Consider the following 15,147-nt stretch of genomic DNA (forward strand, 5'->3'; position numbering starts at 1 on the left):
TTGCAAGTCGTAAACATGGAAATCTTTTGCATCTCTACCAGCCATTAAACTCTAAAAGTCACTTTTATCTTGACCTTTTTCTCAACTGATGTTATTTGTTGTAACTTTTTTAATGAATTTATCTAGTTTTATCTCTTTTGTAAGATCTTACTGACTTGGATATTGTAAAGCACTTTGTTTTTAAAGTTATCATTATTATTCATGACATGTGATCCCCAGACCCTTAATTCTACCAGAAAACATGTTTCTGTCCCCAGAGTAACAGGGACATGGTTTCTTTAAGACATATTGCTGTTGAATTTTAACATTGTGTTGTGATGGGTAGATTGTACCAAACCCCGGACAAGAAACTATCTGACTAGATTCCACAACCAGGTCTTTTCCACTGCAGGAACTTAACAGTTAACACAGAGCTTCCCAAACTCCGAAATTTTAAGAACCATGCTAGGCTTTGGGTCCAAGTTCTGCCGTGTGTTTCCACTTGTTTAAACCCAGAACCTTTTGGATATACAGTAGGTCATTAAAATGGTGATAATTGTTATAGTCTGTTTTGTAGGCAACTGCTGTTGTGGTATTAACAACAATGGAAAAATTGGCAGTAAAATACATAGGTAGATTCACACTGAAACCAACTTATCAACAAACGTCCTGAGTTCTTAATTGTTGAATTAAAAGAATTTCTGTATTTTTTAATCCTGGGTCCTATTTTCACATGTTGGTTTTTAAATGACTTGTAGGACATAAGGTTTTCAACCCGTGCAGTATATGGCTTCAGCCAGCAGCTGAACCGGCAGTGACTGAAATGTATTTATTCAGGGTCACTGTGCCCATCAAAAGGGCGTCCACAAAAAGTGCTTCTTTTTGCCACAAGCTGAAGTCTCTCTGTGGACAGCTCTCGATCTGAAATGGATGCCCTTGTGAATGGCGAGATGTTGCCGGAAGACGCTGGTGGACGTTACTCAACATAACAACTGGTCTCTCCAACTCTGACTCACATTTCCACCGGCATCTTCCCGCTACAACAACAAGATTTCAGAGCCAGAACTGTCCTTGAGCGAGGGGGGTCACCGAGAGTCCCTCGTAGGGATCCTCTTCATGATGTTGTCAGACACCTGGTGTAACAGTTTGAGCCGGTCGGTGGGAAAAAGACACCATTTTGACGAGCGCAATTGCCCCAAAGAAAAACATTGCAGCCACGGCAGCCGGTTCAGCCGCCGACTGAAGCATCTGCTGCACAAATTCTCAAAAACTCTTTGTACCTACTAGTTATTTCAACATCTGTGAAAATAGGGCCCAGGTTTAATTGTTTGCCATGTTGTCTCTGCAAAGTGTTGGGTTTGGTCTCATCTCCTAAGCTGAGCGCACACTTAGTTCCAGGAGCTCGTCCCCAAAGTGCCGGGAGAACAAACATACTTGTTTTTTGGATTCTGGCCACAATTTCCCCTAATTGCCAAAACAAGTCAGCTGGCAGATTCTGTCCTATCTCTGTTTGTCCAGCTGTTTCTCCGCTCCAGCTGTTAAATACCTTGTATTTCTCATTGTGAGCATGTGTGGTGACATGTTCTTCTGCACAGATGGCATCTCCGTAAAACTCTTTACACAGCAGGCAGAAGAATCCTCTGACAGGCAGCAAGAACTCCGAACCTGCAGCAAAACACACGCCACACGTTTCAGACCCACAGGTGGCGAGAAAATAAACTGCCAATCATGTTTACCTGGTGGACGTCACCATTTCCAGTACCTGTCAGGACAGGAGAAGGTTAGAGAGGTGACACTTGGTTATGAAGTATTGAATAAAAAGATGCTGTATAGCTCAGTGGTCTTATTTCAGATCAGTAACCACTGGAAAGGTGCTAACAGCTCAGTGACACAGAGGCAAATGTAGTAAAACACGGACTCGTGTTGGTAACGAGCAGACTAACAAACCTGTCAAAGAGACGTTAAAGCACCTTTCCAAAGGTTACTGCAGTGCGTTCCTTCATTTGAGGATGAGACACAGAAAACAAATGAATTGGCATCAGAAGTGTGGACAGGAGTCTCCTCTGAGGTTCGACGAGTCTTTGTTACTTCGTCAGCACTGTTTTCATTAAGAGACAGAAACTGCAGCAGAGATCCACAGAGCTCAACCTGGAAGCAGAAGACGGCTAACAAAATTCAGCGGCTCGGAAACCAACATCACTGGGAAAAAAACGGCGTCATGCCGACTGTTCAGGGAAATGCTGAATATGCATACGAGTACCTTTAGCGGGTTTTGTCAGCTTTTCTTCTGACAGTGTGTTCTTGGCGGTTTTGCTGGGAGTGGAAGCCCAGGGCCGGTCGTACGGGTCCAGAGTCTGTCCAAGGAAAAGGAAAAGTAAATGTTAAAAAGAATAGACACATAACGGACTGTCCAGGTATGAATATCAAACAGACTACTTCCAAAGGACAAAATCAAAAAAGAAGTTATTGTCTTAGCAAGACGAATGCAAACAGATATTTTTTTAAATTGCTGTAAAATATAAAAACTGTCACAAACCTTTCGATGCGTTTTGCTGTGCAAGTGCGTGAAAAAATCAAACATGGAACCAGAGGTGACGTTACAGTTTTTGCACCAGTGGTTTCCAGCGTCATAGTATTCAAACGGGGGCGGGGGCGGAGCATGGCCGGTGACGGGCGGCTTGTCCGGCGACGCTCTCAAAGACGACAACGCAGCTGAGGTCTGCTAAGAAACAAAGATGGAGGAGAGTCAACACGGCGGTGGGGGGGGGGTCCACAAAGTCCAGATTCACTCAGACGAAAACAGTTGAGTTCCATCTTTAAAACTCGGCTCCACAAAATATGAAAATGGAAAAGTTTCTTACCTTTGTTGAGTTCCAGTCTCAAAGATGTTAATCAACACGGACTTTGCGAGAATCCGGCAGTCGCTTTTATACAGACAGTGACGTCTAACTCGCTTTTAAGGTTTAAGCTGGATTTGTTTTCCTCAGAGACCTCAGAGTCGGAAAAACCTTGATCAATGATGACCGATGATCCCGTCCACATGAAAAAGTCTAAACTTACCAGTTCAGGAACTTTACAATGTTCCTAGTAAACTTATTTTTCGTTGTTGCAACATCTAATTACTGAGCTATCTATGTTCACGCTAACGGGACAAGATCAGAACATCTTGTCAAGAAACTTTTATTACCATCAAAACATTTACTGACATCTGATTTCTGGGGAAGCTCTACTTTGCCCTCCTTTCTTTAATCACTCTTAAGCAACTGTCAATAAAACTCAACACTTCCTGCACAGATGTTTCACATTAAAAGTCTTCCAGTGGATGAAAGGACATGCTCTCCTTCTTTCCCGGCAGGCTTTTAATGTGAAAAAACAAGTAGAAGGTGCCAGTGAGACTTTATAGGTAACTTTAAACGTCAGCTGTTATTGGAGAATTTAAGATAGATTTTGAAATCACAGGTTGTCACTTGAAGCCTCCGCACGCTGTATGACTCTGTATCTTTGCATCTGTCAGACTGTATGAAGGGAAACCGAAGCGTAACTCACGGCGAGCGTTCGGGTGAACGCTGCAACCCGTTTCAGCTGATGCTGTTCACGACAAAAACTACAAACCCCAAACGCAAAGTAAAATATGATCAGAGTGTCCACACAGATCGTTACAGGTGAGTAAACCTTTTCATCATTAATCTAGCTGAGCTTTCATCAGTTCACAACGTTCAAACCTACATTTTTTATAACAAAAAGGTTTTGAAATGTTTCTCAAATCAATTTGAATAAATTCAGGGGAGTATTTCAACCTAATATAAACTGACAGTAAAGAACCCTAGCTATGACTTAGAGCAGAAGCTCCTGTTTTACCTCCTGTGCAGGCGTTTGTACCTTTATGGTGAAGCTGCCAGCCGCCTGCCGTCCGTCAGGGCTCCTCTCCAGCTCCCGTTTCTTCTTCTCTGGTGGCGATGGTTCGTCCTCCTCGTCCGCGGCCGCCTTAACGGTCCTGCGCGGCCGGTCGGATGGGTTCAGGCCGAGGATGAGCGCCACCTTGTCAATCTCGTTGCGTTTCTTCTCGGCGGCCTCGTGCTCTTTGCGCAGGTTGGAGATCTGAGTCATGACCTCCTCCTGCAGGTGGCTGATCTCCTGCAGCAGAGGGTCTTTGTGGCCGTCCTTCTCCCGCCGCTTCTTCCTCAGGAGCTCGCCTGAAATACAAGAAACGTGTTCCTCTCCATCAGCTGCTGTCTGAATGTCAACATGCCGGCACTCAGTGATACCTGCAGCTGAACGATGTGGAAACACAAAGCTCAGAGCTAGTGTCATCATCCATTTATTTTGATGATGACTACTTTCCGCTGTTCTACAAGCTGCACGCTCGCTACTTTACACTGTTATACAAGCTGTACGCTCACTACTTTACACTATTATACAAGCTGTACGCTCACTACTTTACACTATTATACAAGCTGCACGCTCACTACTTTACACTGTTCTACAAGCTGCACGCTCGCTACTTTACACTGTTCTACAAGCTGCACGCTCGCTACTTTACACTGTTCTACAAGCTGCACGCTCGCTACTTTACACTGTTCTACAAGCTGCACGCTCGCTACTTTACACTGTTCTACAAGCTGCACGCTCGCTACTTTACACTGTTCTACAAGCTGCACGCTCACTACTTTACACTGTTCTACAAGCTGCACGCTCACTACTTTACACTGTTCTACAAGCTGCACGCTCGCTACTTTACACTGTTCTACAAGCTGCACGCTCACTACTTTACACTGTTCTACAAGCTGCACGCTCACTACTTTACACTGTTATACCAGCTGCACGCTCACTACTTTACACTGTTATACAAGCTGCACGCTCACTACTTTACACTGTTATACAAGCTGCACGCTCACTACTTTACACTGTTATACAAGCTGCACGCTCACTACTTTACACTGTTATACAAGCTGCACGCTCACTACTTTACACTGTTATACGAGCTGCACGCTCACTACTTTACACTGTTATACAAGCTGCACGCTCACTATTTTACGCTGTTATACAAGCTGCACGCTCGCTACTTTACGCTGTTATACAAGCTGCACGCTCGCTACTTTCCGCTGTTATACAAGCTGCACGCTCGCTACTTTCCGCTGTTATACAAGCTGCACGCTCGCTACTTTCCGCTGTTATACAAGCTGCACGCTCGCTACTTTCCGCTGTTATACAAGCTGCACGCTCGCTACTTTCCACTGTTATACAAACTGCACGCTCACTACTTTCCGCTGTTATACAAGCTGCACGCTCGCTACTTTCCACTGTTATACAAACTGCACGCTCACTACTTTCCACTGTTATACAAACTGCACGCTCACTACTTTACACTGTTATACAAGCTGCACGCTCACTACTTTCCGCTGTTATACAAGCTGTACGCTCGCTACTTTACACTGTTCTACAAGCTGTACGCTCGCTACTTTACACTGTTATACAAGCTGTCGCTCACTACTTTCCGCTGTTATACAAGCTGCACGCTCGCTACTTTACACTGTTATACAAGCTGTCGCTCACTACTTTACACTGTTCTACAAGCTGCACGCTCACTACTTTACACTGTTCTACAAGCTGCACGCTCACTACTTTACACTGTTATACAAGCTGTACGCTCGCTACTTTCCACTGTTATACAAGCTGCACGCTCACTACTTTACACTGTTACACAAGCTGCACGCTCACTACTTTACACTGTTATACAAGCTGTCGCTCACTACTTTACACTGTTCTACAAGCTGTACGCTCGCTACTTTCCACTGTTATACAAGCTGTACGCTCGCTACTTTCCACTGTTATACAAGCTGTACGCTCGCTACTTTACACTGTTATACAAGCTGTCGCTCACTACTTTACACTGTTCTACAAGCTGTACGCTCACTACTTTACACTGTTCTACAAGCTGCACGCTCACTACTTTACACTGTTATACAAGCTGTACGCTCGCTACTTTCCACTGTTATACAAGCTGTCGCTCACTACTTTCCGCTGTTATACAAGCTGCACGCTCGCTACTTTCCGCTGTTATACAAGCTGCACGCTCGCTACTTTACACTGTTATACAAGCTGCACGCTCACTACTTTACACTGTTATACAAGCTGCACGCTCACTACTTTCCACTGTTATACAGGCTGCACGCTCACTACTTTCCACTGTTATACAGGCTGCACGCTCACTACTTTCCACTGTTATACAGCTGCACTCTCACTACTTTACACTGTTATACAAGCTGCACGCTCACTACTTTCCACTGTTATACAGGCTGCACTCTCACTACTTTACACTGTTATACAAGCTGTACGCTCACTACTTTACACTGTTATACAAGCTGCACGCTCACTACTTTACACTGTTATACAAGCTGCACGCTCACTACTTTACACTGTTATACAAGCTGCACGCTCACTACTTTACGCTGTTATACAAGCTGCACGCTCGCTACTTTACACTGTTATACAAGCTGCACGCTCGCTACTTTACACTGTTATACAAGCTGCACGCTCACTACTTTACACTGTTATACAAGCTGCACGCTCACTACTTTACGCTGTTATACAAGCTGCACGCACACTACTTTACACTGTTATACAAGCTGCACGCACACTACTTTACATTGTAGCAAAGGGTAATTTCTTCAGTGTTGTCACATGAAAAGATAAAATCAGATATTTGCCAAATGTGAGGGGTGTGCTCACTTTCGGGAGATACTGAATTGTGCCTTTGCACCGTAACGTTGGCTAAGGGTTTGAACAGGTTCCACTGTCAGCTAAATTTGGAATGCACATGTATTGCAGCCTCTACGGTAAATCAAAGGTCAGGGAGCAGCTGACAGGCAGGTTAAATTCTGTCTTTACAAAGTGCTGCAGTCTGGAGTCTGACCTGAAGAGAGGCTGTGAAGTCTAGACTCTACGATGTAAGTATGGAAATAAGATTAAGTGGATTTTATTCACAGGAAGAATAATTTCTGTTCATTAAAAATAAAAAAACAACACTAAGGTGTTGGGAAATTTCCTTCTTCTTCTTTGATTTAGGGTCGGGTTGTTGGAAAAGTACGAAATAAAATTAAATGAACGTGTTGAATTTTTTGCAGTCATCATCATTTATATCTGTACAATGTGTTTATGAGATGTATCTTCATACATCTAGCCTCTTAATTCTGTTCTCAAAGTGGACCAGATTAATGCATTTAGTGCGCCCACCTTGTTGCTTCCTGAGTCTCTCCAGTTCCTTCATCAAATATTCCTTTTTCTTCATCCGGAGCTCTCTCTCCTGCTTCAGCTTCTCTCTCTCCTCCAGAACCTGGACACAAAAACAGTCACGTTCAACTCACCTGGTGACACCTACTCTACCTGCCAGCAGCTCTTGTGTTTGCTCTGCATCTTCTTCTTCTTCTTCCTAAGAGGAAATCTACCTTCCAATGTATGAACTTGGCACATAGATACTACGACAAACTGTCATTGTGCGCTAACTTGCCTAGTGTTGCTCTTGGTGGGAACTGTTGGGCTTCTGTAAATAGCATCATAGAGTACGGTCTAGACCTGCTCTTTTATGAAAAGTGCTGTGAGATAACTGTTGTTGTGATTTGGCGCTATATAAATAAAACTGAATTGAAATTGAATTAAAAATTCATAACCTCAACCTCCACCCTGAGTCACAGTTCTGCTCGAAGTTTCTACCTGTGGAAGGGAGATTTCGGTCTGGACCTGCTCGGTACCGCTGCTGTGTACATTAAATTAAATTGGCTGCCGACTCAGACAGCTCCAGTAATGCTTGTTCAGATATTCCTGACCTTTTGTTTCTGGCTCTCGTTGTTCTGCTCCTCGGACACTCTCCTGTCGTGGCTGCTGACTTTTCCCTTCTCGCCGTCCTGAACAGAACTCCTTGGACCTGAGGACACAACAGACACCAGGAGTTAAACGGCTGCTCTGAAGACGTCGACACAGGCAGCAGGAATCATCTGGGGGAAACGTTCCTTTAATCATCAGTCATACTGACCTTTGGCCCCCAGCTCAAGGGCCGGTTTGGTGTAGGGCTGTTTGTAGGGCAGACTGGGGGGGGAAGTCTTCAGGGCTGGTCGGGGGGGGCAAGGATATATTGGGGGGCGGGTACATGGGCGGCCACTGCTGGTGCATGTAGGGAAGGTAGTTTCCATACTGGCCGTAACCCGGCGGGGGGAAGTTGGGGGGCATAATGCCGTGTACCTGTGAGGGGGGGGTAGGTGGGTATGGGCACCCCAGGGTGGGGTGGGTGGGTGTTGGGGTCGGGGGTTTGTAGCAGCGGCTCTTTGTGCGGAGGCGGAGCTGCGTCACTCCGCTCGGGCTTCATCTCTTTGACGTCTCTGGCTTTGTGCAATTTGGGCAGCGCCAAGCTCTTCCTGCGGTCGTCGTCGCTGCTCCAGCTGCCCCCCCTCTCACGGCTACAACTCCTGCTGCTGCTGCTGGAGCTGCCGCTGGGGCTCCGCCTCCTACGGCCCCGACTGCGGCGGCTGCCGTCAGAGCTGCCGGAGGAGTACCGTCTGCGGGTGGGGGTCTTCGGAGGCGGCTTGCTCCCGTGGAGCCGCTCTTTGGTCCTGGCGGCCATCTTGCTGATCTCGCCCACACCCAGGTCCAGGCCGATGGTCTTCAGCAGGTCCTGGATCTTCTCGTACTCCTCCAGAGCCTGTCGCTCGCCCTCCTCAAGTGGCTCCGTCCCCGGTGGGTAAGCAGGGTTCGGCACCTGGACCCTGATGTTCTGGTCAGGGCTGATGGTGGGTTGGCTTGCGTACCTCATGTCCCCCTCCCCCAAGGTGGGAAGGGCCTGAAGGTGAGGCGAGGCCCCTGGCGGGAGGCCATACGTCTGACCAATGATGGCTTTCGGCGGCGGGTAGTCTCCGTACAGCGCCTCCTCCGTCAGGTCTCCGTACAGATCCAACCCGTGGTGTTGGACCAGCTCGGGGGCTGGTGCAGGTTTGGGCTCCTCCGAGTCTCCGTACAGGAACTTCTCCTCGTCATCAATATCATCCGCCGTCTTCTCCTGAGCCATGGCCCCTGCCGGGCCCCCCAGCAGATTGAGGATCTCTTTGATCTCGGCGTCGAGGCCGGCGCGCTGAGCCATCTGCGGGTCGGACCGCAGCTCGGACAGCATGTGGGCCACCATGTGAGGCTCCATGCCCTTAACAGCCTGCAGCAGCTGGTCGGCCACCCGGGAGATGTGGGTCCCCTCCGGACCCCTGGGGGACTCTGTACTCTGAAACACAGAGACAGAGCAGAGTGACACTCCGGTGCTTTAATGATCTGAACCTTCTCTTTAAATGAACCCTCGTGGTCCTTCTTTAAACATTTTATTATCGTTATTGATCCAGTTACAAGATTTCAAGAATGACGTACCCTGAGAGTTGGCGAGTCCTCGGAGTCGTTGCGTCTCTTCAGGATGGACTTGGTCGGCAGGCTCAGCATCTCCTCCAGCTCCTTCCGGCGCCGGGCCGTGTCCAGCTCCCTGAACTCCCTCTTGGACTCCCTGTCGCTGTCGGAGCTGCAGCTGCTGGAGCTCGAGCTGCTGCTGCTGGCGCTGCGACTCCTCTGCCGGCTCTTATTGCGGACGTGGCTCGCCGCTTTGCTGCCGCTTCGTCCTCGGCTCCGCCCTCTGGACCTGGACCTGCTACGCGGACGACTCTTGCTCCGGCCCCGGCTCCTGGCCCGGCTCCGGTCCGGACTGCGGCTCTTGCTCCTGCCCCGACTCTTGCTTCTTCCCCGGCTCTTGGCCCGGCTCCGGTCCGGACTGCGGCTCTTGCTCCGGCCCCGACTCTTGGCACGGCTCCGGTCCGGACTGCGGCTCTTGCTCCGGCCCCTGGCTCGGCTCCGGTCCGGGCTGCGGCTCGGGCTCCGGGGCCGGCTCTTGCTCCTCACCTGACTCTTGCTCCGTCCCAGGCTCTTCGCCCGGCTCCGGTCCGGACTCCGGCTGCGAGGTCGGCTCCGGCCCCGCTCGTGCTCGGGTCGAGGAGGGTAGTCTCTGTAGGAAAACACCGGCTTTAAGTGGACTGAATTTAACAACCAAAGATGCCCTGGGTTTGGCCTCTCAGGCTACACACAGACAGAGTTATACCTGCAGACACTACCCAGAGCAATAGAAAATAACTACATTTATCAAGTTAAAATAAAACATTTAATCGATATTTGATTCAATTTCACTTTTCTCCTGAAGTGAACATTTTATTATTTTTAAATATTAGATAAAATGTATATAATTAGTAAAGATACACAGTTTATATATATATACACATATATATATATATATATATATATATATATCTCATTATGTAGATGTATTATGTTATTTTTACCACTACCACTTTAGAATTAAATATTAGAGGCCTGACGTCTGTCCTCTCACCTGTATGTTTCTCTTAAGACGAAATGTTTGGCCACTCTTTAGATTAATTTTACACCAAAGTTTAGAAGTTAAACCGTTTACATGTAAAATTATGATTTTGGTGCTTGAAGTATTAAATATATTAAATTTATCTTGTAAAATTATAAATTTTATCGCAAATTTATTCTCAAAATATTGCAACTTTATCTTTTTCAAGATAGACTTTAACATTAAGATAATTTTACTTCAGTTTGACTCCCCCTCAGATAAAGCAACTTTTTTCCTGTTTTTCTTTTAAACAGCACCAATATTCATAATCTACCAACAAAATAAAAGCACAAAATGCCTTTTCAACGTTGAGGATATGTCATAAATCAGCAGCGACGTTTATATTATAGAGCTGCAACGATTAATCCATCGGAAGAAAATTAATCAACTTTTTTGATAATCCATTAATGATGTCATTTCTTCTGCTGGTTTCATTTTCCTTAAATGTGAAGAACTGCTGCTGTTCTTTGTCATTTACAGAAAGAAAAAAAAGAAAAAAAAGACTTGGGTTTTTAAGATGTTATTTTGGGAAAATTGTGATGAGCATTTCAGTATTTCTTGCCATTTTATAAACTAAACAATTAATTCATCGTGAAAACAGTTGGTCGCTGAGTTGATAATGAAAATAATCGTCAGTTGCAGCTCTAGCGTATAAACACCCCCGTATTCTTCTTCTTCTTCTTCTTCTTCTTCAGGCACTGCGCTTCCGTTTAAATAAACACTTTGCCACGTTTGTTGTCAGGTGTTGACATCTACAAACATAATAACCCAAATATATTCGTTTGGTTCATACCTGTCATGATGACGTGAGGGGGCGGGGCCAGATGGTCCGGTCAGCTCGTTGCCGACGGTGATGACCAGGTTGTGGTCGAGGGGAACAGGTCCACGCGGTGACGGAGACCTCTGTAACAAAACGCATTCTTAAGTGTCAAAACCTCCAGCTCTGAGAAGTGAAGCCTTCAACATGCGCTCTCTCCAGCAGCCAGCAGGGGGCGCCTTAAACCTGCGTCCTGTCTAACAGCCAGCAGGGGGCGCCTTAAACCTGCGTCCTCTCTAGCAGCCAGCAGGGGGCCCTAAACCTGCGTCCTCTCTAACAGCCAGCAGGGGGCGCCTTAAACCTGCGTCCTCTCTAACAGCCAGCAGGGGCGCCTTAAACCTGCTCTCTCTCCAGCAGCCAGCAGGGGGCGACCTAAACCTGCGTCCTCTCTAACAGCCAGCAGGGGGCGCCTTAAACCTGCGTCCTCTCTAGCAGCCAGCAGGGGGCGACCTAAACCTGCGTCCTCTCTAGCAGCCAGCAGGGGGCGACCTAAACCTGCGTCCTCTCTAACAGCCAGCAGGGGGCGACTTAAACCTGCGTCCTCTCTAGCAGCCAGCAGGGGGCGACCTAAACCTGCGTCCTCTCTAGCAGCCAGCAGGGGGCGACCTAAACCTGCGTCCTCTCTAGCAGCCAGCAGGGGGCGACCTAAACCTGCGTCCTGTCTAACAGCCAGCAGGGGGCGCCTTAAACCTGCGTCCTCTCTAGCAGCCAGCAGGGGGCGACCTAAACCTGCGTCCTCTCTAGCAGCCAGCAGGGGGCGACTTAAACCTGCGTCCTCTCTAGCAGCCAGCAGGGGGCGACTTAAACCTGCGTCCTCTCTAGCGGCCAGCAGGGGGCGACTTAAACCTGCGTCCTCTCCAGCAGCCAGCAGGGGGCGACTTAAACCTGCGTCCTCTCCAGCAGCCAGCAGGGGGCGCCTTAAACCTGCGTCCTCTCCAGCAGCCAGCAGGGGGCAACTTAAACCTGCGTCCTCTCCAGCAGCCAGCAGGGGGCGACTTAAACCTGCGTCCTCTCCAGCAGCCAGCAGGGGGCGACTTAAACCTGCGTCCTCTCTAGCAGCCAGCAGGGGGCGACTTAAACCTGCGTCCTCTCCAGCAGCCAGCAGGGGCGCCTTAAAGCTGCGTCCTCTCCAGCAGCCAGCAGGGGGCGACTTAAACCTGCGTCCTCTCTAGCAGCCAGCAGGGGGCGACTTAAACCTGCGTCCTCTCCAGCAGCCAGCAGGGGGCGACTTAAACCTGCGTCCTCTCCAGCAGCCAGCAGGGGGCGACTTAAACCTGCGTCCTCTCTAGCAGCCAGCAGGGGGCGACTTAAACCTGCGTCCTCTCTAACAGCCAGCAGGGGGCGACTTAAACCTGCGTCCTCTCCAGCAGCCAGCAGGGGGCGACTTAAACCTGCGTCCTCTCTAGCAGCCAGCAGGGGGCGACTTAAACCTGCGTCCTCTCCAGCAGCCAGCAGGGGGCGACTTAAACCTGCGTCCTCTCCAGCAGCCAGCAGGGGGCGACTTAAACCTGCGTCCTCTCCAGCAGCCAGCAGGGGGCGACTTAAACCTGCGTCCTCTCCAGCAGCCAGCAGGGGGCGACTTAAACCTGCGTCCTCTCTAGCAGCCAGCAGGGGGCGACTTAAACCTGCGTCCTCTCCAGCAGCCAGCAGGGGGCGACTTAAACCTGCGTCCTCTCCAGCAGCCAGCAGGGGGCGACTTAAACCTGCGTCCTCTCCAGCAGCCAGCAGGGGGCGACTTAAACCTGCAGCTCTCTCCGGGGTCCGTCTTAGATCAATAATTTAATATCAACAATTACTTTCCACCCATAAAACCAGGCCCGTCCCCACCTTCAGAGGCAGAGAGGCCCCAGGATCAGCTGACGGTCCCATACGACAAAAGAGTTTTGGCTGGAAACGATGAGTCAGAATCAGCTTGCTGGACTGTTGTCAGTAACGCAGAAGCTCATTCTGTGTGTTTTGCTGATTGGGTGGCGAGTCGCTTTGCTGCACATGGGCAGGAGGTGGAAAGAGCGCAACAAGTTTTTGACTCTTTTAAACAAATTAACTACAGACCATGCAACAGGTTTGAGTGGTTTTTGGTGGACAGCACTGGCCCGGTGAAGGACCAGGTCTTTTGTAAAATCTGGACTGTGGCTGTTTGGACACGAGTCAGCAGACAGACTACTCGCAGATTAGTGGCCTGGGATTTTGTCATAGCAAAACGACCACGACACGACGAGTCGATGTTTCTGTCCGCTGAGATGAACGACGACGGATTGTTGCACAGCTGCTGGCGTTAATCTGGATTCACAGGCTGCGTTCAGACTGCAGAAGTGATTTAGATCTGATGTGTTTACAGCGTGAACAGTTCACTCGGATCTCTTCCACTTTCACACGTGGTCCAAACCCGATACAGGTCGGATCAGCCGCAGGCCGCCATCTTGTGTCCGAGTCTTCATCCTTCAGCCCAAACAGGAACAAGGACGGTTTTTAAATGATCTGAGGACCTTCCTCCAAATCACTGCTGGTGCAGTTGTCATGACAACAGAAAGATAAAACTTGAATGTGAACAACTGAACAGTTTTCTGAGAGGTCCCCCTTGAGATGGACGTGTTTCACGGCCCCTGCTCAGACCCAGAACCGGGTTATCGATCAGTCCGCCTTCAGCTGCATCAACAGGAAGTTACAGGTGACGGATCACGTGACTGCAGCAGGTGTCCAGTCTCTACCAGCTGATTTTATGATAAATGAAGTGAAATGGCTGGAAAGTGTGTAAACTGTTTAACTAACCCGCCAGACTCCTGTTGTTTCACTGGTAACTGAAGCTGAAAACACACCTGTGACCGGAAGTTTACCTGAAGCCAACCACCGAGGAACTCCGGTCAGAAACATGTCAGTTCAGTGAAGCTCTGATAAACAACTTTACTTCAAACATTTTAAAGATCATTAGTTTAGACCTTAAAGGTGTGATCACGCAGCTAAAATGTAAATGTTATTCACACTTGATGTGTCGGTCGAGAAAATTTAAGAATGGACACTAAAGTTTTTACAATTATCACCGTTACACACAGATAAACAACACCGCTCTGTTAAATTGACAGATTTTTGAATGGAGTTTGGTGAACAGAAGCTAATAAACAAACCGGGGCTAACTTTAGCTCAGACACGTCCTCAGGAGACAGAACCAGGAGCCACAGCGGGTTTGGACTCGTATCGATGTTCAGACTGATTAGACCCGGTTTCTAGCCCGGCTGACCCACCTCTCTCGGCGGAGCACCGGTCCAGTACTCGCCGCCTCGGTGACTCCCTGAGCCGGGGGACGGGTACCTCCTGCGCGGCGGGGAGCGGCGGTAGGACTCGGGGGGACCGTGGTCGTGGTATCCGGCGTGGTACGGAGCCCTGGGCCGGCCCCGGTCCTCTCTGTAACCCGGCACCAGGTAAGGCCTGGGCCCGGGAGGCGGACCTCGGCCTTCGAAAGGCGGCGGGTAGCCTCCTCTCGGCGGAGGCCGACCTCGGTACATGTCCTCCGGCAGAGATCCTCCGGGTCCACCTGCTGGACTCTGGAGCTTTATTTAACGTAACAAAGGCTCGTGCGGACTCTTTCAGTCCGAACCAGGTTTCACGGTGTTTCACAAAGACCTGATTCCGAACAGAGCGACCATGATCCACATTCAGACCGCCCTTCTTCTTCTCCTCCTTTGTGTTTATCGGCGGAGCGGAACGCGAGTTTAAAGATGCACAGCGCCCCCTGCGGCGAGGAGGAGTCACTGCACCACACCGGTCTGCAGGGTAGCGGAAAAAATATCAAATTACATCAAAGTTAGTTCGTTTTTATCAATATCAGTCAACATCACTTTTATTTATATAACACACTTAAAACAACCAAGATGCTTCACAGGTTAAAATACTACAATAAGACAGTACTTACACAGTAAAAGTACAG

General features: G+C 48.7%; 1 pseudogene; it reads right to left on the bottom strand.

Moving 5' to 3' along the window:
* Positions 1 to 985: 985 nt before the first annotated feature.
* Positions 986 to 14,910, bottom strand: LOC119892837 (annotated as a pseudogene).
* Positions 14,911 to 15,147: the final 237 nt, after the last annotated feature.

This window comes from Micropterus salmoides, unplaced genomic scaffold, assembly GCF_014851395.1.
Source record: "Micropterus salmoides isolate LMB-PRFRI ecotype aquatic unplaced genomic scaffold, ASM1485139v1 Ms_hic_scaffold_721, whole genome shotgun sequence".
NCBI lineage: Eukaryota > Metazoa > Chordata > Actinopteri > Centrarchiformes > Centrarchidae > Micropterus > Micropterus salmoides.